General features: G+C 54.7%; 1 protein-coding gene across 8 annotated transcripts in view; it reads left to right on the forward strand.

Annotated features, from left to right (window-relative positions):
- The window catches only part of TSPAN18 (tetraspanin 18), a 180,379-nt gene that overhangs the window by 141,295 nt on the left and 19,154 nt on the right, over positions 1-19,930 (forward strand). For 5 of the 8 annotated variants that reach the window (XM_066251331.1, XM_066251332.1, XM_066251336.1 and 2 more), the window contains one exon: positions 16,182-16,270. The exons of the other annotated variants lie outside the window; for them this stretch is intronic. The gene's annotated coding sequence lies outside the window, so the exon portion shown is untranslated. The remainder of the gene's footprint in view (positions 1-16,181; positions 16,271-19,930) is intronic. 8 annotated transcript variants of the gene reach the window in all.

Below are 19,930 nucleotides of genomic sequence, written 5' to 3' on the forward strand. Positions count from 1 at the left end.
CAATACAGTATCGGCTACTGGGCCTGTGCTAGGATCTTCGGCCTAGGATGGCGCTTTTTCATTTGAGTTGTGAATACTCACAGGGCCTAGGACCCATCTCCAAATATGTCCTAAGAGATAATCAGTTCTTGAAGATTTGGAAGACAAAAACTTATTTTTATATGAAAACAACTGTAGACATAATTTGAAGTAAAATGCAAAAAAATAAAATAAAATAAAAAAGAAGAAATTATATACATACATATAAAATTCACAAGAAAGTTTGCTTTCCCACTTTCTTCTCTGGGCTGGGTCTCCAGGTGTGCAGGGGCTAATAGGATTCTTTCTGTAGCTGCTGCAGGAACTGAGGAGGGAGAGTTTGTGAGGTTCTGAGTCATAGCATAGCTCTGTGTGATGTTGGACAAGCCACTATACCTCTCTGATCCAGAATGCACAATGGTAATGGTGATAACACCTCCCCAGGTCCAGCTTTATGGGCATGCAACCTGAGCCATTGTTACACAGGGCCCTGTGCTTGGAAGGGCTCCACACTTGGTTTAATTCACCCCTGCTGCTGGCTTGAAATTCTTAATAACTTTTTAGTAAGAGGTTCCCTCATTTTTATTGGGCCCTACAAATAGATGGTCCTGCATCTTCCAATAAAGTTTTAGCAAGTTTTTTTGTTTTCGAAGTTAAAAGCAGGGAGGCAGTCAGACAGACTCCCACATGCGCCCAATCAGGATCCACTTGGCATGCCCACCAGGGGGTGATGCTCTACCCATCTGGGCCATTGCTCCATTGCGGCGGGAGCCATTCTAGCACCTGAGGCAGAGGCCATGGAGCTATCCTCAGCGCCCGCGCCAACTTTGCTCCAATAGAGCCTTGGCTGCAGAAAGGGAAGAGAGAAAAAGAGAGAAAGGAGAGGGGGAAGGGGGAAGAAGCAGATGGGTGCTTCTCCTGTGTGCCCTGACCAGGAACCGAACCCGGGACTTCCACACACCGGGCCAACACTGTACCTCTGAGTCAACCGACCAGGGCAAAGTTTTAGCAAGTTTTAATTCAGAAATGTATGAAAGAGGCTCACACATATACTCATGTCTCCCTCCCTTCCCCAAACATCCACTGAGCACTTACTCTGTGACAGACAGTGTATTATTGATAGATGCTAGGGTTCATCAATGAACCAAACAAAGTCGCAGCTCCCTTGCATTCAAGGGAAAGTGAGAGAAGACAAGTAATGGGAAGAAAACATTGTTGGAAATACATCAACAACAAGGGGAGAAACAGTAACTGGGGAGAGGGAGGGACTATTTTAGGTTGGCAAGGATGAAGGAGGAATGGTCAGGGAAGATCTCCCTAAGGAATTTGACCAGAGACCTGGATGGAATGAAGGAAAACATCATGTGGAATCTCTGAAGGAAAGACAATCCCAGGCAGAAGGACCAGCAGGTGCAAAAGCCCTGAGGTAGGAAAGTGCTTATCATGTAGAAGACACCAGTGTGGCTTGAACTGACTAGAATGGGCTGAGAGGAGGGTGGTCAAAGATGAGCTCAGTCAGGTGGGTTGGGGGCCTTGTAAGCTGTTGTGACGGTGTGGCAGGAGTAAGTGACAAGGGAGTAGATGTCCTCTTCAACCAGAACTGGATGTTTGTGTTCCCCCATGGATAATTGCCTAGAGCATAGAATGGCAGGGGAGAAGAACAGGGGTGTCCCATTGTCCTATGCAAACTCAGGGGCAAGTGGCAGCCTCAGGGTTGAGCCCCCTGCCTGCCTTTCTGGAGACTCCATATCACAGGCCCAACATCCCCCTGGGCCTCTGAGGCTCCATCTCAGACAAGCTGTGCTCACGAAAGGCACCCCGGCTGTGCCTGCACCCGGAGGGCCCCAGGGCAGCCAGTGCAATGCAGCTTCCCGCACAAGCCTCGGCCCCTTCTTCCAAATGAACTCCAAGACGTAGGACAGGAATGGCAGGAGGTAGGACAGCCAGGTCAGCAGGGCTGGGAGGGTCCTGTGCTTGTTGACAGAGACCCTCCCTCCCTGCCGGTGGCCCAAGTGCCAAGAACCACAGCTTCTCTTCTCCAAGCCATATAACCCTGGAGAAAGGCTGTCACTGTCCTAAGACCCCGTCTCCTCCTCTGTAAATGGGGCTGTTATTAGTGATGTTATGAGAATTCCGTGAGAGCACAAATGAAGCACCTGGAACATCCCCCGAACACGGGAAATATTCAGTCCTTGAGACCTCTTGGGTGCAGGGACCCAGCCTGAGTGTCACCTCTGAGCCACAGGACCTGGCCACAGAGCGCTTGGGAAGTCAGCTGCAGAGACAGTGAAGCAGAAACTTAAGATCAAGCCAGCCCTTGATGCTGACAACCTCAGAACACCCCATGTGACTGGGGGCAGGTCCTTGGAGCCATAATCCATGTAATGAAGGGAATGGACTCAAGGACCTCGGGGCCCCTCAAGCCTCGACATTTTCTAAGATGGGAGAGCGATGGATTCCTACATGACAGCCCACCCACCAGGACAGCGCCACTCCACCCTGGGTGGGGGCAGCAGACTGCGGGCCCCGTGTTCACCTCGTGACACTACACGGCTGGCCAGAAAAGGGACTAGCCTGCAGGCCTGGGGCTCCTGATGTCGCAGATGGGAGATGGACCGTGTTGGGCAGTTGTTTGGAGCCCAGACTTCCTGGGTTCAAATCCCAGCCCTGCCACTGTCTACCTGAGTGACCTTGAGCAAGTGACTTGACTTCTCTAAGCTTCCATTTTTACAATTAAAAAAATAGAGGTAATAATAGCATCTATTCAATAGTACATAAGAGTTGTGGGGATTGTGAGAACTGAGTCTGGCAAGGGCAGCTCTGTGGAAATGCAACAAGTTCTTGTTGATCCTTTCCTGGTGAGCTGGCCCCACAGCTCCTTCCCAGGCCCTGGCCGTTCACCCCAGCCACCCTCTGAACCTCTGCCACCACCCAACCCCCCTCCCCCATGAAAGCCAGTCTGCCCAGTGCCCTCCGGGAGCAGCTGGGCAGCTGTCACCTGGTGACAAGAACAAGGCATTTTGGAAAGAAAGGATTTCTTTGAGCATCACTGATGACGCTGAGCAAAGGATCCTGAAATCCATATTTCAGAAGGAAACATGGCATTAAACCGGTATGAGGTAACTGAAAGGTAGCAGAGAGCCAGGCTAACGCCCGAGACTTTAGAATTTCCACAGGTCAGCCCTAATCCTGACTCCGTTGCTCCCAAGTCTGTCAGGGTCTTACTTCTGGCCTCCTCGTCTGTGAACCAAGGATATTAATGCCTCTCAAGGTTGTAGGAAAGCCTCAATGAGATCCATATGAGACTGTGTATTCCCCCAGCCACAGCCCGGCAATGCAAGCAGATGTTCACTTGCGCTGTTCCAAACCACCTGTATTCCACTCACCTAGACTGGCCAGGGAGCATTGCCTGCCGGGGCGCACAGCGGCGGGGGCAGCGGAGGGAGGTGCCAAGGCCTGCCCCTGGGACCTGTGGTCCCTTAGGTAGTAGGATCCACGTTCTCTTTCAGATTCATCTCTTACTAGAACACTTACCTTGGAGAGTTCAACTTGATGCCACCACAAATGACTCTTTTTCCATAGATTCTCTTCCCCAATAATATTTGCTATTCAGAATCACACCCTGGAAGAGGCAGTCGGTGGAATAATGACCTCATACAGAATTTCAGATCATCTTCCAACATTCCCATTAGCCCTGCTGCTTAGGTCTACCTGGACATGACCCAGATCTGCACAAATGGCCAGGGCCCCGGTGGCTCTGAAGTCACCTTGCAGGGGCTCAGAGGTGCTTGCGCAAGGTCACACAGCACCCATGGATGGAGTCTGACTGGAGCCCAGGACAGCCATGTTGTAAAACCGGCTCCATACACCGGCCCTTCCCCACCGCATTCCCCTGGAAATCGCGACCTTGCCCCATGAACTTGCTGAGTCTTTCTCTTGCTTAATGACTGGGCAGCCAGGGGAAATGAAACACCTGCCAGGTTCTTCCTTTCCCCAGCAAGGAGGCTCCCCAGGACCCCTGTTCTCAGCGGGGCTCCACAGCCCTGTAGTCGCCTTGGGCAAAGCCAGCTTTGTACAATGGCTGCACATGCGGAGCCTCTAAATTAAATGCGGCCACTGCCTGCTGGGGGTCGTGGTCCCAGGGCAGGGGTTTATGTCCAGGCCTCTGAATGAGGTGTGCTTTCAGAGAAGTGTTCCAGCTGACCTAAGCAGGTAGCCTTCCACCTCTCCAGGAAACGGTCACTGTGTGTGTGTGTGTGTGTGTGTGTGTGTGTGTGTGTGTGTGTGTGTGTCGCATGCTCATGCACACGTGAGCGTTCAGAGAGGGGAGAGGGAGCATGCAGAGGCTGAGAGACGAGACTCTGAGATGGAGATGCAGAGGGACAGCATCTCCCAAGCACACAGCACCCAAGGCAGAGAGGGGCACCTGGCTCAGCCCCAGAGCTGGCAGGCTGATCATGGGTCTTAAACTTGAACCCAGATCCCCAGACTCAAGGGCAGTGCCTTTTAGCTTCACATCCTCAGGAATGGAGGAAAGTGTCCCGTTTGCCTGATTTGAGCCGGCCTGGAGCCCCCTTTCCTAGCCCTCTTCTCAGCACCGGGCCTGCCCACACAGGGGACACACAGCAGACGCCCAGGGACTGGCACCTCTGCTTTCTGTGCTCTGCAGGCGGCCTGAGTGTGCGGAAGTGGGCGTGGCCTTCACGGCTGAGCTCAGACACAGCCCTCGCACCCTGAGGTCTGGTGTTCATTAGGGGCCACCTTCCCTGTGCTCCCAGAGTCCCGAGTGTCAGCAGGGACTTCCTAAACCCCACCACTTCCTCTAACTGACACTTCTTAGCTCTGGGTGTTACAGACTAGGCTGTGTTTACATTGATGAGGAGGTCTGCTCATCAAATATCCAGACAACAACCATTTCCATTTCTAAAAGGACAGTACCTGAATTCTTTCCACCCACAATCGGGGCCAATGACACCCAGATGTTTGCTCAGCATTGGCACCGCGAGCCGCAAACAGGGCTCAGGGCTTAGGGTGGACAAGCAGAAGGCGTGGCTTCCAGATGAATGAGGATAACAGCTCCCACTGCTAGAGAGCTTTCCCATGCTTCAGGCGCTGTGGTCTCACTGGACATTCACAGACCTATGAGATCACAGGGTACACTGCGACACAGAGACCAAGGCCACACAGGCAGCGAGCGGGGAAGACAGTTCTCTCTGGTTACTCTGACCCCTTTTGTCACAGTGCTGGCCGCCTCCCCAGAGCAGCCCAGGGACGGCAGGGAACTTGCTTCACATCACATGGCTGGTTAGTGGCAGAGCAAGGACCAGGCCCTGAGACCCCCAGTTCCTACTGGGACACTCTTTTCTCATGGTTTTCCTAATTGTGGAGAGATCCGTGGTTTAACCCACCAGTTCTGGGACATCTTCGACACCCTCGGAGCCTAGATGCTAAGTTCAAATGCTAGCCTAATACCTGTGTGACTCTGGGCAAGTTACTTTACCTCTCTGTGCCTTGATATTCTTGTCTGTAAAATGGGCATAATAATTGCACCCACTTCATAGACGGTTGTGAAAATTGAGTTACTAGACACGAAGTATTTAGAGCTGTGCCTGGCCATAGGAAGCACTGTGAGTGTTAGTGCTTGTCATTGCTGTCGGCACCATCCTCTCCCCTCCCAGGTCCTGCCACGCGGTCCACCAGCACCATCCTCTCCCCTCCCAGGTCCACCAGCACCATCCTCTCCCCTCCCAGGTCCTGCCACGCGGTCCACCAGCACCATCCTCTCCCCTCCCAGGTCCACCAGCACCATCCTCTCCCCTCCCAGGTCCACCAGCACCATCCTCTCCCCTCCCAGGTCCACCAGCACCATCCTCCTCCCCTCCCAGGTCCACCAGCACCATCCTCCTCCCCTCCCAGGTCCACCAGCACCATCCTCTCCCCTCCCAGGTCCACCAGCACCATCCTCTCCCCTCCCAGGTCCACCAGCACCATCCTCTCCCCTCCCAGGTCCACCAGCACCATCCTCTCCCCTCCCAGGTCCACCAGCACCATCCTCCTCCCCTCCCAGGTCCACCAGCACCATCCTCCTCCCCTCCCAGGTCCACCAGCACCATCCTCTCCCCTCCCAGGTCCACCAGCACCATCCTCCTCCCCTCCCAGGTCCACCAGCACCATCCTCTCCCCTCCCAGGTCCTGCCACGCGGTCCACCAGCTTCCCTGTAGTTGCTATTGGGCCTCAGCAGAACAGAGGAGAGGTCTTCCCAGGCACAACTGGCTAGTCAGAGTTGGCTTGTAATGTGCTCTGCATCGGTCATCAGTGATCTGTCAGCCGTGAGAGCCTCAGAGAGGGGACCAAGGCTTGCAGCAGGCAGGTGACAGGGCTGCCCAGACACGTCGCTGTGTGGCAGACTCGGCAGTGGCCATGGCCAAGGTCAGCCTTATCCGGCCCTCCATCACGCTTGTGCAGCAGCGCCCTGCTCCGAGGAGTTCTTGGCTAAGGATGCGGTCCAGGGGGCCTTCCCTCTGGGTCCTGGCAGGGCAGCGGGGGCAGGTCCTGGCCCTCGTGGGCGACCAGGTCCCGCTCCTCTGGTTCACGCAGCCCCTTCTGTTGGACTCCCACCCCGACCCCGTGCTGCTCAGACCCTCTGCATGCGGCACTTGGAGCTCTAGCCAGGCCCCACCAGCTCCCGGGAGGCACGGCCTGCACTGCCTTCCTACAGCCTGAGTTGGCCTTCCACCCAGTACTCTCTGATTGCCGAGGGCATTGTCCATCATTCGCGAGGGCCTCCTTTGACTCTCAGGACAACCCTGCTCCGTCCGTCTTCATCCCTGTGTTCACAGTGAAGCTGGGGAGGCTCAGAAAGGCGCTGGGACCTGGCAGCAGCTGCTGCACAGCCAGCCCCAGGGTGGCAACCAGCCGTCAGCGTGCCCAGCGTGGTGTGCAGTCTCCCATTCTTCACACAACCCCCCACCACCACCACCCCGCACAACTAGGGGAAACACTGTCACTTCTAATCCTTCAGCCCAAGGCGAGTCCCACATATTCCTTAGGGTCAGGGATCTGCAAACGACCAGACTCGAGTCTGTGGGCCAGGCTCGACCCAGGCTCTTTTCTTTTCTTTTCTTTTTTTTTGCATTTTTCTGAAGCTGGAAACAGTCAGACAGACTCCCGCATGCGCCCGACCGGGATCCACCCGGCACGCCCACCATGGGGCGACGCTCTGCCCACCAGGGGGCGATGCTCTGCCCATCCTGGGCGTCGCCATGTTGCGACCAGAGCCACTCTAGCGCCTGGGGCAGAGGCCAAGGAACCATCCCCAGCGCCCGGGCCAACTTTGCTCCAATGGAGCCTTGGCTGCGGGAGGGGAAGAGAGAGACAGAGAGGAAGGTGCAGCGGAGGGGTGGAGAAGCAAATGGGCGCTTCTCCTGTGTGCCCTGGCCAGGAATCGAACCCGGGTCCTCCGCACGCTAGGCCGACGCTCTACCGCTGAGCCAACCGGCCAGGGCTAAAATTTTTTTTTATTTATTTTTTATTCATTTTAGAGAGGAGAGGGAGAGACAGAGAGAGAGAAGGGGGGGAGGAGCTGGAAGCATCAACTCCCATATGTGCCTTGACCAGGCAAGGCCAGGGTTTCGAACCGGTGACCTCAGCATTTCCAGGTCGACTCTTTATCCACTGCGCCACCACAGGTCAGGCCAGGCTCTTTTCTAAAGTTGTATTGGCTGGCCCACAGCACGTCCATTCATTTGTGTGCAGTCTGTGCGTGGCCGCTTTCTCGAACAGAGCAGAGCTGAGTCGTTGTGATGGAAATATTATAGCTACGAAGCCTAAAATATTTGCCGTCTAGCTCTTAATGGAAAAGGAGAGTTCCCAACCCTGCCCTAAACGAGCGCGTGGCACATCCTGTCCTGTTCCCTTGACGGTCACGTCCCTGCCCGTGGCTCCGCCCCTCCTGCCCACCACCCGCCCAACAGGAGCGAGGGATGGGGGTGGGGTTGTCCTATTCTACAGGTGGAGAAACCAAGACTTGGAGAAGTTTCATTTCTTCATATTCTTACTTATTACCCTTTTGTCAAAAGGAAGTAGAAATCTTCTCGAGCTCGGTAAAACCGACATTTTCTCATCGCTGAGGCTCCTGGCAGAATCGCCAGCATTCTTCCTGTCAGGAATAATGCCAGTTGGTGGAATTGGTGGTCAGGCTTCTGTAGAGGGTGGGGGTGGGGTGGAGCAGCTCCTCGCTACCCGTGGTTTGAGACCCAGACCGGTCTCCACTGAAGCCCAGCCTTTTCCCTGCCCCCACCCCTGACCTGCATCTTTCTCTAGGGCTCCTAGGAGCAGCTAGGATGATGTTTTATGGGGAGGAAAGAAAACAGGGCTCTCTGACTCTGGCCTGTCCATCTACTCAAGCCCTGACCCCCGCTTTTCCCTTTGATTCATTTTCTCCCAGGCTTTTCTCAAGCTGGGCGGGGCCCTCCCTCACGGTCTCTCCGTTTTTCAGTTGTTTGCCCTCCATAACTTGAGCTTCAAATACCTGTAGTCATTCCTCCCTAATTCGGACCAGGTGAATCAAATCAATTGCCGTTGCCCTGGTAAGACCCCGATGTCTCTAATATTTATTGCCAAGCAAATATAGCCATGGATGTGGACATGAGGCCGTAGGATGGAGGAGGCACTTGATTTCTGCTCCAGTGACAGTTCCTGGTCCCTGGAGGGTTCAGGGAAAGCCCTGCCAGTCTGTCCTCCGCACAGGAAACCCACTCTCTCCAGCGGGAAAGCTTCAGGATAGCCCAGGGTAAGGAGCTCTGAGAGGCCGCCCCTCCAGGCTGTGTGTGCGAGCATTACTCAGGCAGGGGGGAGTGAGCCAGGACAGTGAAGTCCCCTCACTCACCAGACAGGCTGAGATCCCAGGAAGTTCACTGCAGGGAGGAGCAGACCAAGTGAAATGGACAGGACACTGACAGCCCCTGGTGTCATTGAAGGGGCCCTGAGATCAGTCCGCAGCAAAAATAAGGCACAGCAGCTGGGTGGGAGCACACCTGGAACAGCAGCCCTGTCGTCTCAGGCGAGCTCCTCACTTCCCTGGGGCCCCCTCCCCACAAATGGAATCACCACTGCCCTGCCCGCCTCGCTGGATGGCTGAGGATCAAGCAAAAGCATAAAACTGGGTAGCTATAAAGGATGATTGATAGGGAGAGTGGTGTTGTAATGCAGAGCAGGAGAGAGTTTGACTAGATGCCAGGAGGAACTTCCCTACTTAAGGAGGAGACGTCAGAATGAGGCTGTACCTATGTGTGTGGCTGTATCTGTCCGTTTTTGTGTCTGTATCCGTATGTATCTGTGTATACATCTGTACATTGTCTGTGTGCACGTATCTATTTGTCCGTGTGTCTGCATAGCTATGTCTGTCAGTGTGAGTGTATGTGTATGTGTCTTGTGTGTAGAACAGGTCACTGAAGCCGGACCTTGAGTTGACTCGTCTTTGTTGCTAAGTTGTTGAAAGTTTCCTCTTGCCGTCCTCTCCAACTTGGGAGGATGTGGACAAAGCAGCAGAGTAAAAAAGGACTTTAAGTTTGATTGATTGATTGGTTTGTTGTTGTTAACACCTTTCTAAATCTGGGGTGGACTGCGTACCTGTGGACTTGCTGAGTGGCTTCCCCTCTCGGGGCCTCAGTTTCCACATCTGTAACACAGGGACACAGAGTCTACTTCACAAGGTCATTGTGAGGGTTCAGTGGGTTAGCCCTTAGCACACTGTCCGGCCTGTAAGGAATTCGTACATGCTAGCCATTGCTGCTATTAGCTATAGGCAGTGTTTCTGGCCCTGCCTCCTGGTAGATACAGCAGAAGGAGTACTGACTTTGGAGCCTCCACACCTTGGTTCAAGTTTGCCATTCAGTGGCTGTGTGGCCTTGAGCAAGTGACATCATCTCTCTGATCCCAGTTATCCCGGCTGTAAGTTGGAAAAAATACGAGGCCTGCCTCAGAGGATTATATTGAGGTTCCAAGGAAGCAATGGGAGAAAGCACATAGTAGCCGCTTAAGAAAAAAGTAAGTTTTCTTTGTCCACCTGCAAAAAGAGAAATTCCCCCTGGGGCCATACCTGCCATTATCCCCAACAGTGGACTTTCTGGACCGTACCCACCGCCTGGGTTCCAGTCAGGATCTGCTTCCCCCTGTGTGATCTGACTCTGCAGGTGAGGACAGCCATGAAACCAGGAGCCCGGGAGATCCTTGTCGGTGGGGTGGGGATGTGGGGAGGGGGCCGCTGCAGTAGGCGTGGCCAGGCTCACCCCTGCCCCACCCCCTCACCCCTGCTCAGACCTACGCCCTTTCCCACATTGTTCCCAGGCCCCTTTAATACCCGTGAAGCCATTAAGTATTTAAATCCCAGCTGTGTAGTAGCCAGGTTGCCCCAGCAACAGCCCTGCATATTTTGGGATGGATTACCAAGTTTTTCAAAGGGTCTCTTTGCGGCTCCAGGCCCTGCAGGAGTGTGCAGTGGGGGACTGGAGAGCTCTCGGCTCCAGGCCCTGCAGGAGTGTGCAGTGGGGGACTGGAGAGCTCGCGGCTCCAGGCCCTGCAGGAGAGTGCAGTGGGGGACTGGAGAGCTCTCGGCTCCAGGCCCTGCAGGAGAGTGCAGTGGGGGACTGGAGAGCTCTCGGCTCCAGGCCCTGCAGGAGAGTGCAGTGGGGGACTGGAGAGCTCTCGGCTCCAGGCCCTGCAGGAGAGTGCAGTGGGGGACTGGAGAGCTCGCGGCTCCAGGCCCTGCAGGAGAGTGCAGTGGGGGACTGGAGAGCTCGCGGCTCCAGGCCCTGCAGGAGAGTGCAGTGGGGGACGGGAGAGCTCGCGGCTCCAGGCCCTGCAGGAGTGTGCAGTGGGGGACGGGAGAGCTCGCGGCTCCAGGCCCTGCAGGAGAGTGCAGTGGGGGACTGGAGAGCTCGCGGCTCCAGGCCCTGCAGGAGAGTGCAGTGGGGGACTGGAGAGCTCGCGGCTGCAGGCCCTGCAGGAGAGTGCAGTGAGGGACTGGAGAGCTCGCGGCTGCAGGCCCTGCAGGAGAGTGCAGTGGGGGACTGGAGAGCTCGCGGCTCCAGGCCCTGCAGGAGAGTGCAGTGGGGGACTGGAGAGCTTGCAGCTCCAGGCCCTGCAGGAGAGTGCAGTGGGGGACTGGATAGCTGGCTGGCTTGCTGGGAGGCAGGCTGGGGCTGCTGCTTCACAGGAGGCATAGAGATGCAGTTGTCCCTGGGAAACGGCCACATGACTCAAGGGTGAGAGAGTGCAGGCTTTGCCCGAGTTTTCAAGATCTGGACTCAAACCCAGGACTCGCTTACCAGTTCCTTCTCTTCACTTGCTTTTTGCCTGTGAGCATGCCGTCAAATAGCCTGTCCGCGCAGGTTTCCTAACACTGTGCTGCGGCGGGCCGTTTGGGGCCGGCCTGAGTCCCATTTCTGTCCCTTCCCAGCCCGGCCACCATGGGAAGCTCACTGATGTTCTCTGGGCCTCAGTGACTGAGGACAATTCGCCCTTTGTAGATGACACTGGAACTGTGCTCAGCATGGTTCCTGGCACAGGTGAAGCAGGAGCAGATATTATATTGATAATATTCTGTTCAGGACCCCCTTGTGCCCTGAGGGGACATGGAGGATTGGGAGACACAGTGCCGGCCACTGAAGGCTTATATCCGGTGGGGACGATCTCACAGCAGTGGTCAGAGGGCACATCCCTGCCCCCTCCAGTCCTGGGCGGCTGAGTTGGCCTTCTGTCCTGCTCCGTTGGTGCCCGTGCCATCTCCCAGAACCTGAATGTCCCCACTGCATCCAGAAGGGCTTTCCAGCTGTGCCCAGCTGCACCTGTCTTCCCTGGGCCCTGCTGATTTAGAATGTCTGCTCCTGTCCTTACACCTACCTTTCCCCAGATCACCAGGTTGTCAATCAGGGAACCCACCCCACCCTCCAGGCCTCAGCAGGGGTGAAGGACAGGGCAGGATCAGAAGGTGTCCGCACCTCACCCTCCGTTGTCCCTCCCAGCCCTGAACTCAGTACCTCGTCCTGCTTCAGCTACACTTCGCTGTTGGGCATCACACTGGACTTGGACTCATGTTCTGAGGCCAGATCCTGTTCCTGACACTCAGAGTGACCTCCACTGTTCTCGCTCATGCCCAAGTTTAAATTACCCAGGTTGCCTCGCCTTCAGTGCCTGGACCGTGGCAAGTGAAAGTCTCTGCAAGAGGACGCAGAACCTTCGTTCCCAGAGGCCTTTGCAAAAGGGCTGTCAGTTCAAAGGCGGGAACAGAGACTCATTGCCTGCGTCTGGGTTGAGCACTTTCTGTGACTTGAGCCCAGCCCAGGGCCATGTGGGGGATGAGAGCCATGGACTGTGGTCACTCTGGGGATCAGCAGGCCTAGAGTCCCGGAGGCAACATCTCAGGAGGCAAGCCTGGGTGTCGGTTCTGGTTCTGGGACCTTTCTAACCCACTGGAGACTTAGTTTTCTCATCTGTGGCAGGAGAATGAGAAGCCCTGCTTTGTTACAGCAATTCCTCCAACTTACTGGGTTACTTTGGGCCAGTGAATCCATATCTCTGAGCCTCAATTTCCTCACTTGTGAAGCAGAAGTGCCCATCTTTTGGGGTGGTCGGGAAGGTTCAGTGACATATGTAAAGTGACTTCTGAAGTCAAAATAAATTAAGATGTCAGTCTTAGGTGACTGTCTGGAGTGGTGGGACAAGCAGCGGGCTTAAAATTAGGAGCTCTTGGTTCCGGCCCGCTGTGTGACTTTGGACAAGACCCTGCCACCCTCTGGGTCTCAGTGTCCCAATGTGAAAAGAGGGTGTTGGAGTCATTCCTCATAAAGGCGCTTTCTTCTTTGAAGATTCTCTGATGGAAACAGCCCATGGGAGAGAGGGCTGGTGGCAGGGACTCAGTGCCCAAGGACTGGCTCAACTCCTAGACCGGGGACATGTCCTCCCAGGTCGTGCCCTACCCTCTCAACATTCATAATTCAGCGAGTCTGGGGACTGGGGAGGCTGTCATTTAGGGTCCCATTGGATCCAAGGCAGGTTGCCTGGCACCGTTAACCCTCAAGGCGATGCCACCAGGAGCCTAATTAGAGTTTTATCCCCCGCTCAGTTGTGTCCGTGTCCCTGTGTGTGGTCGCTCGTGCACACCAGGATTTAGGCCCAATTGCTTGTTTACTAGACAACTCGGCTCAGGGTGAGGCCCAGCAAGCACAGCCAGAGAGCAGATAAGTCCTCCCCCCTTGGCTTTGAACCTGATGGCAAGGCTCTGCTATTCTGACCAGCCTCCTCGCCCCTCGTGATGAAGGAGAATGTGGGAGTCAGGCAGGCCTGGGTGTCGGTTCTGGTTCTGGGACCTCTCTAACCCACTGGAGACTTAGTTTTCTCATCTGTAAAAAGGAATAATGGTAATATCTATGTTGCAGAGTTTTTAAGATGGTTACAGGTAACTACCACATGCAAAGCATTATCACAGGGCCCGATGACTCTTGGCCCTGCCCTGTCCTCCCTACACACTGGCCCCGCCCTGTCCTCCCTCCACATTGGCCCCGCCCTGTCCTCCCTACACATTGGCCCCGCCCTGTCCTCCCTACACATTGGCCCCACCTGTCCTCCCTACACATTGGCCCCGCCCTGTCCTCCCTCCACATTGGCCCCACCTGTCCTCCCTACACACTGGCCCCGCCCTGTCCTCCCTACACATTGGCCCCGCCCTGGCCTCCCTCCACACTGGCCCCGCCCTGTCCTCCCTCCACACTGGCCCCGCCCTGTCCTCCCTACACACTGGCCCCGCCCTGTCCTCCCTACACATTGGCCCTGCCCTGTCCTCCCTACACATTGGCCGCCCAGCTTCCAGGCTTCCCCTCCCGCACTCAGAGCACTTGGCCAATGTGGCTGTTAACACTCCAAGTGTTAGGTTATTGATTCTCCCAGGACTTGAGTGAGTGCTTGGTCTCCGGGCCTTGGACCATGCCCAGGGCTAGCACTCGTAGGGGTCCGGCACACGCAGGAAGGAACAGGCTGTGCAGCCACTAAAGTGCTGTGTCTGCCATCATCTCCTTCACCTCTCTCGGTGACCCTGGGAGTTAGAGGATCCCCACAGCACAGAGGAGGAAACCTGTGCTCAGGAGCTGGGGAGGGCGGCCCAGGTTTCGCAGCTTGTCAGGACAGACGCTCTGCTGATTGGAACCCGGGTTTTTGGAGGTTGAAGCTGCTCCTACACCACAGCGCCCTCACCTGGCAGGGGCGTCTACAGGACATTTTTCACTGTCCAGCAACCCAGACCTGCATCCGCTTCCTCTGATAGGGGCTTCTTCATCGCTCATGCCCACCTGCCTCCTTTTCTCTCTCTCCAGAAAGCATGCCCAGGGGCTGGGGCAGTGAAAGTAGAAGGAGTGATTTATGAACTGAGTTGTTCTTCTTTATCAAGGAACCCCTCCAGGGCCCGCTCTGTGCAGATGGGAACGAGGCGCCATCTGGGGCGGTGGGAGGGGCAAGATTAACAAAGCTGGCTGGCCCTGGCAGGGGCCTGCAGAGGAGAACCCCTAGGCATCGCGTGACCTCGCCCTGCCTCTGCCCGCCCGTCGCTGGGCCTCAGGGCTCCCATCTGTCAAGGGATGGCAGGATTGGGTCATCCCCCAGAGGCCTCTAGCTGGCACAAGGGAGGATGCTAGCTGGCTCCCTGGCAGTCTGCCTTTTTAAAGCCAGATTCAGAGCAGAGCAGCCTTGGGTTGAAGCCTTCGGGGACTGAGGCAAAGCACTTCCTCTTTCTGGTGTCCTCTCTGGGACCGCGTCCACAGACTGGGGCTTTGTCGGGAATTCAGGTTTGGAGTCCATCGAACTTGGGCCTGAATCATGGTCATGTCTTACTCACCATGCAACTAAAGTGAAGCCAGTTAAATACATTCTCTGAGCCTCAGTTGCCTCATCTGTATACTGAGGTAATGTACCCACCTCCTGGGTGAGGATTAAATAAGGGAACCCAGGAGACATGCTTAGCATAGTCTGGTTCATGGTAAATGCTCAATACTGGTAGTTATTATTAGGTCCAGTTATCCCAACACTATAAAAATTAATCTGAGTTTGAGGCCATTTAGGGGAAAGATGTTTCTCTCCATCCTGAGTAAGCCATATGTCCATGGTTTTCTCCCATGCTCACCTCCACGGACGCTGGTGAATGTGGTTTGATTATCCACTTCCAATATATGATGATGCTGGCATAATAGCTGCCCAAACATTTCCAAGGGTTTTGGCTTCAAAACCGAGAATCACGGTTTTCAAAGAAGAGCCTCGCATCGCAGGGAGGATAGTGACTTTCTATCCTCAAGGGGGCTGGCCAGGCAGGTGCTGTCCAGGCTGTGCAGAAGCAGCAGAGAGGGACGGACGTGCATGGGAGAAGAGTCTGAAGTGGCACCGGAGACCCAGCAATCCTCCCCTCTGTCCCCCTGGGGACGCCCACCGCAGCCCAAGTTCCCCGAAGCCTCGGCTGTTTCCTGGAACTTGTTCTCGGCAGGACCCGGCTGCAGAATTCCCCACACATGTGGCAGAGCAGGGCTCTCCAGGGGGGCCCATTGGCCTGCGGAAACCAAACCTTTGTTTCTGTTGCTGGGAGTTGACTTTCCAAAGGATCCTTCTGGCCAATCCTTATGCAAAGCTAACGAACCCTTTGCAACACCAAGTTTCTGTCTCCTGGGAGCCAGGGTTCCTGGGGAGGGCATTTGATGAACAGGGCCCCGCTGGCCTTCTCTGCTGAGGCATCGCTGCAGGTGCCCAGGTGGCATCCAGCTGGCATCCAGGTGTATGGCCCCCCAGGCCCCTTGTCTCCTCCCAGATCATCAGCCACATGCAGTAAGGCTGCATAGATGACGCCGTGACAGAAACGGCAAGTCTTTTGAAGACATGGTGCCCCACACAGCCCCGGCAAGGGCACCCGGAGCTGCCATCTGGGCAGAAGGCGGGCACCCCGTGCAGGCCTCCCCAGCTGGAGGGACCCAGGTGCTGAGGCTCTTCATTAGCCCTAATGGGCCCAGATTAGCAAGGCACTTGCTTTGAGTGTGTGTCTGGATGGTGGGTTTTCATAAACAGCTTCTTGAACGTGCCTGTTTCTTAATGACTTCCTATAGTGATTGAATATTTTCTCTTATATGACAAGCTGGGCCAATAAAAGAAAGAAATCTACAGCAGCCCCTCTGACCGGGAGACTCCGTCCTGCTGACGCCCAAAGAACTGCCCAGGTGACAGGTCAGCGATTGCCTCCCTCACTCTGTGCCCCTCTGCCCCATCCCCGGCACCACCGCCTGTCCCCCTCAGTTCTTACTGCCTGTCTCTTCCTGTTCACTTCTCATTGTCACCCTCTCTTTTCTTTTCTTCCTCCATCTTTCTCTCTTTCTGACTTGTCTTTGTCTATTTCTCTGATTTCTGACTCTCTATTGTCCTCCATCTCTATTTTCTCTGTTCCCACTGTTCACTCATCCATCCATCCATTCATTCAGACATACTCATTGAGGACCTACCATGTGCCAGGCGCTGCTCTAGACTCAAGGAGCACGGCAGCAGACAGAGCAGGTGCCTGCCTTTATGGAGCATGCGTCCTATCAGAGGACGATGAGTGCGGCCGCAACACCGAGCGTGTAGCATGTCCGCGGGCACTGGCCGGGGCTTTGGGGAATGGGGCTCTGGTTTCAGACCCCTCACTAAATGGTTTTGCAACTTGGCCAGACTCTCTTTCCCTTTCTCAGCCTCACTTTCCTCATTTCCAAAGTGAGGGTGTTGGGCCAGATCAGTCAGTGCTGCCCTGACTATTTATGACCAAGGACTTCTCTTATTGAAATGCTGGTGACATATGTTATACGAGGGCTGGGCTCTCATCAGCACTTACACAAACAGTAGTGTCAAATACAAGTTTCCCTTCAACCTCCTTAAAGCTCCTAAGCTTTTTTTGGTTTTTTTGGGGGGGTATTTTTGGTTCGTTTCTTTAATACAAGAAACAATTGGTTGCATCTTGGGGCGGGGAACACCCAGCTGCACGTCTGCAAACCCTCACTTGGCCGGGTGCAGGGACGCTGTGACAGGAACCGGCACCTCGAGACCGTGAGACACACAGCTGTGGGTCCAGGGCTCACACCCAGGCTCACCCTGGGGCAGACGCCCGCACGGAAGGACAGCCAAACCGGAACCTCAGCTGCTCTCCCGCACGCTTTCCCCACGTAGGTGGGGAGTTGAACTCACAGGAAGTCAAGTGTGTCTGGGAGGCTGATCCTGCATTACATCCCTCTGAGCCCCAAGATGGAAAGGATTTTATCTTCCGAACAGGGCTGTCTTTACAAAATCACTTATTAAGTATATGTGAAAGTGGCTCCTTAATTTCCGTAATGTAAAGTCATATATACCTGGTAGCCGGAGCTTCTGAGTAACCCAAGAAACAGCCCCCACCCCCGCCCCCACCCCACCGCCAGCGTTGTTTAATTGCTCTAAAGCCCAAGACACTGCCTGGCCAATGGTGAGGGGATGATTTCTGAGATCTTATTTGCTATCCTGAAAATAGCATTAGGGGATAGTGGGTCCCGGCGAACCCAGTTTGAGAACACTGCACACACTCACTCTCCCTGCTCAGAAATCCTCCTCGCCTCTCCTGACACAGAGAACTACAGCTCGTGTAGCTGGTCGGTGTGTGTGTGTGGGCGTGTGTGTGTGTGGGGGGACAGGTAGAGCAACTGCCTCGTGGCTGGGCAGCAGGGAGGAAGAAGGGGCCGAGTTATTGTATGTCAGCGGTGGTGTGAGAAACTCTGCATACATTAGCACTTAATTCTCGGTCCCTACAGTTTCCTGAGGTCAGCATTCCTGGCCCCATTCTGCAGACAGGAAAGCGGAGGCCCAGAGAGGTTGATTGTCCTAGGAGGCAGGAGAGCCAGAGCTGCTGACTCTGCAGTCCCCGCCCACACCAATACTTTCCCCTTGGGGTTCCTGTTGGCCCTGGAAAGGGGAAGTCTCAGTGGGCCTCTTGCCTCTGGTCCCAGGGAGGGCGTGCCATTCTCCTGTAGCACAGAGGCCCCCAGTCTCCTTTATAAATGTCTTTTCAACAACTAAGCCCTTGGGCCTCATGGTCTCAAGTGTCTTCTCAGTCCACCTTCCAGAGACTGTCTGTGTTCCCACTCTCCTTAAAGGAAAATTAGGGAACTATGTGATGATACTAACTTCCAAAAGGCTGTGTGGGTGGGTGGAGCCAAGAGGCAGATCCAAGTAGGAATTGGAGATTTCATGTGTCTGTCATCGTAGCACTCTTATCTGACCAATTGGCTGTAGAGGTGTGTCCCCATGATCCAAAGCCCTTTGTAGGGAACCAGCAGGCTGGCATTGGTCTTTTGACCAACCTAGCAGTGGATAATTTCCCAGGAGATTGCTTCCCCTGAACAGTGGGAAATAAATTGGCATAGGAGGTATGAAGACGGGCTTGAATTTTGGAGGATGGATGCATGGGGTAAAGAATTAGCATTCACTAAAGATGATGATTTAGAGTTGAGATTCTAGATTAAGACAGACCTAGGTTCAAAGCCTGGCTTAGGTACTTCTATGCTGTGTGATCTCAGATAAGTGATTCCACCTCTCTGAGCCTCAATTCTTTCACCTGAAAAATGGAGACGGGCCCTGGCCATTTGCCTCAGGGGTAGAGCGTTGACCCGGCGTGGAAGTCCCGGGTTCAATTCCCAGTCAAGGCATATAGGAGAAGTGCCCATCTGCTTCTCCACCCTTCCCCCTCTCCTTTCTCTCTCTCTCTCTTTTCCCTTCCCGCAGCCAAGGCTCCATTGGAGCAAAGTTGGCCCCGGGCACTGAGGATGACTCCATGGCCTCCACCTAAGGTGCTAGAATGGCTTTGGTTGCAACTAAGCAATGGCCCCAGATGGGCTGAGCATCGCCCCCTAGTGGGCATGCCAGGTGGATCCCGGTCGGGCACATGTGGGAGTCTGTCTCTCTGCCTCCCTGCTTCTCACATCAGAAAAATACCAAAAAGAGAAACAAACAAATAAAATGGAGATGACATTACCTGTATCCTGGAGCTTTATGAAGAAGGAGATTGTTCATGTTTCTTGGCACCTAGTAAGAACTCAAGGTATGCCAGCTGTTACTAGCTATTGCTGTTATTAGCTGCCATGTGCCAAGCCGGTGCTTGGTATTTTTCATGCATAATCAGGAAGGCATTATTTTAACACTAATTTAAATACAAGGAAACTCAGATGCATGCAGTCTGAAACTTGCCCCGAGCCACCAGCTAAGTGTACTAGCTCTGGGATTTGACCCGCTGTCAGACACAAAGCCCTCTTTCGAGTCACCCACCCTGCCCTGGAGCTGGAACCCAGGTCCCCATATCTCTATCTACCTTCCAGCTCGCAGCACCTGATTTTCTACCTGCCTCCCTTTTGAGGTTGTCGGAGCCTCTTCCCAGGAGACACGTGTCCTTTTATTGCATTCGTCTGGGAGTCCAGCACTCCACAAGCCGCCCATTCATTGTGATCTCTAATGAATCTGGGACATAATAAATACAGGTAGCCCGTTTATGAGCTGCCATATTTATTATGCCCCTTAATTGCTAAATTGCTGGAGCCCACTGAAAACCGGATCTTACCCTGGAGAGCAGCTTTGGGCAGAGGGGAGGAACTCCAGAGCTGGCCTCCTCTGCTACTTCCTGGCATCTTCCTGGGGCCTGCCTCCCTTCTGTCCTCCAAGGGCCGTCCAAGTCTGAGCCTGGCAGAGGAAGACCCTGGGCTTGGGGATGATGGTCCAGATGTTTACCACCTGGGGGGCACTAGCATGGACCAGTCAGAAGACACGCTAACTACACAGCAAGCCAGCTGTTCCCCTAGGTCCCCACTGAATCTCAGCTCTCCCACTGGCTGCCAAGAATAG

The sequence above is a fragment of the Saccopteryx bilineata genome, chromosome 1 (genome assembly GCF_036850765.1).
Source record: "Saccopteryx bilineata isolate mSacBil1 chromosome 1, mSacBil1_pri_phased_curated, whole genome shotgun sequence".
NCBI lineage: Eukaryota > Metazoa > Chordata > Mammalia > Chiroptera > Emballonuridae > Saccopteryx > Saccopteryx bilineata.